Genomic DNA, 2,758 nt, shown 5'->3' on the forward strand with positions numbered 1-2,758 from the left:
TGAAATATGTGGCCTTATCTTGAGTGTTTGTTCACCAGGTTGGAGGGTTAAGCCAGTGAAGGACATGAGGAGAACGAGTTGCAAAAGCAAGCAAAGGGCATCATTGATTTAGCTCAACACTTTTTAGCCAAGGCAATAGCAGTTTTGTGTAGTTAGTGTTTCTGCTTAGAGAAGTGTTGAGTAGGTAAACGTGAGTGGAAACAAATTGTGGAAAGTTGTGTAATTGAACTACATACGGTTTGAAAAGAACAATCTTCACATTTTTGTATGTCAAAGTGTCCAAATAGAACTGGATAGGTCAAGATAAGGCCAAAGCTATATGTTATGCACAAAGTCTGATTGTACTTAAATGCATTGTACCTGATTTTTACTGTCTTAAAAATGTGAACTAGTTTATTTTCCCTAGAATCCTAATTATATTAAGCACTTGTCACAAAGTTTTGCCATCATGGTAAAGCTAACAACAACAACAACGAGCATGCTAACAGCGCACTTCCGGCTTCACGGAGGATAAAAATGCTCAATAATTAGATGCAGACAGCACACAGAGGTCTCATTTTCATACTAAGAGCTACTTTTATAATATATCTGTGCTAGGACAAAACTGATTTTACTTTACTACATGAAAACAATTGTATTTAGTTGTTTCACACTCAATCAAACTATATATTAAGCAATTTAACTATGGGTGCTCTAGCTGTACCTTTGTTAGATGCAATGTCTTGGCCCCTTAGCTTTTTTGTCCTTCTTTATATTAAGCAGGTGCATTTTTCATATAAAAGTGCAGGTCTCAAAATGCTTTGTACCCGGGCCCCAGAATGTCATGCTACGCCCCCTGATGATAAATTCCAGTTTTGCTCAGATTGTCTTTCATTCACATCAGCGTAAACCTTGCTTAGTGTATTATAGTCTCAGTTTCTATTATGGAAAGTAGTTGAACAAGTACTCCATCACTCAGGCCTTTGAAATATTGCTGGTCATGTTATTCACAGCAGTTAACACATGTTTTCCTGACATTGTGCGCGGCTAAGTAATAGATTTAAGGAAGAACAATGGAATACCCACAGTAACATGTTTCCAATCTTCCCTGAGCTGTGGACAATGCATGTTCTGACTTCTGTTCTGACGGATGCGCCTCTCCTCTGGCTCTCACACACGACACACGGCTCCCATTAAAGTGTGGAGACTCTGATTCGGGGCCAGCTCAGTGCTTTATACGTTGTGACATGGAAGTATTTAATGTGGTCTGTCTGTGATGTATGAAAGCGCCACAATACCTCGACTGCGGCGCTAACGGAAAACAATATTGTGTTGTTGAAGAAAGCGTTCTGTTTGAATGCTGGAGAGTACTGGTTTGGAGCAGAGTCAGGGTCATGATTTAGACATTAGTGTTGGTTATATTTAGGTCAGTGATGAGTGTATGTTCTGGGCAAAAAACGGCCAAAAAAATGTACAATTAATACTCACAACAGGCCCGTAGCCAGGATTCTATGGGGGGGTTCTTTTTGTGTCAAGGTGGACCTTTTTATCAAGTATCAACCCGGTTTTAGCGAAAACGAAACTAGTTTCGTTTTGTGCTTGCTTCTGATTGGTCCTCCTGGCTGGTGAGGCTCACTACCTCTAATATCTGTGGTCCCTCAAGTGAAAAATGATACAAAATATTGAAAGTTACTGCTATAGATGGACCTTTTCGGCCCAAATGGGCGGTTCGTTCGAACCCCCCGAACCCCCCCTGGCTACGGGCCTGCACAAGTTATATAGATCAACCATTCAAATGAGAGAACTCCTTGTGTATTTCTGAATACTTTATACGACACATTTTTATATAAACTGTGTTTTAAGGTGCACTGTGTAACATTTCTGGTGGGAGGTCCTTCTTGTCTCCATGAAGCTGTTAATACACAATCTGGAATGTTCCACAGTATGTTGTTTAATCTCGCATTGATTCAATTACAAGAGGAAAAGATAAATACGTCTTACTGTGAGTGGGATTGTCTTTCCACAGATCTGACTTGTAACTTTACCTGGTTATGCATCAGTTTGCCTCCATGGAGATATATAAGCTTAATGTCATGCTGTGCAACATTTCGGGCAAAACAATAACATCTCCATGACGACAAGCAGGAAAAGTTACATATTGCAGATGATGTTGAACATGCAAGAATTTGGAGAAAAAACAAAGCATGGCTATTGTCAACATGACCCTAACAGATGCTTTGTAAAAGGAAAACGAAAAGGAATGAATCTGGGGAAGGTGTATGGACTTTATGGATTTGGTTCTTTACATTTTTCATATAGAAGAAGCCCATTTTGATCAAACAGATTATCCATTCTCTCTAAATGTAATTACCATCAACATGCTTTAATGAAACAAAGTACTTTACTCGTCTTGTTATATATTTGAGGTAGAGATGGGATATATACATTTAAAAAAATATAATACCCCAATTGTTGTTTTGGAGATATGCATAACTGGAATATTGACTGTATTGTCAATAATTTAACTATTAAAAATGACCTCAAAAAGAGACAGATCCAGTGATACAAGTGAAAGTGATATTTGTGCTCACTTTTTAATTGTCCATTCACGTTTTGTGGGATCACCAACCTCAAACAAGACATTTACAGGCACACCAATTTTGAGATGAATGTTAAAAGCTTAAACATCCATTTAGCATAAAATGTATTCTTTAATTCACGTTTTTCTTTAATGTAATTCTTTAATTTGCTCTTCTCTTATTCTTTTTTCCCCTCACAG

Source organism: Eucyclogobius newberryi, unplaced genomic scaffold (genome assembly GCF_026437365.1).
Source record: "Eucyclogobius newberryi isolate DKJ021-1_F unplaced genomic scaffold, fEucNew1.0.hap1 SCAF_20, whole genome shotgun sequence".
Classification (NCBI taxonomy): Eukaryota; Metazoa; Chordata; class Actinopteri; order Gobiiformes; family Gobiidae; genus Eucyclogobius; species Eucyclogobius newberryi.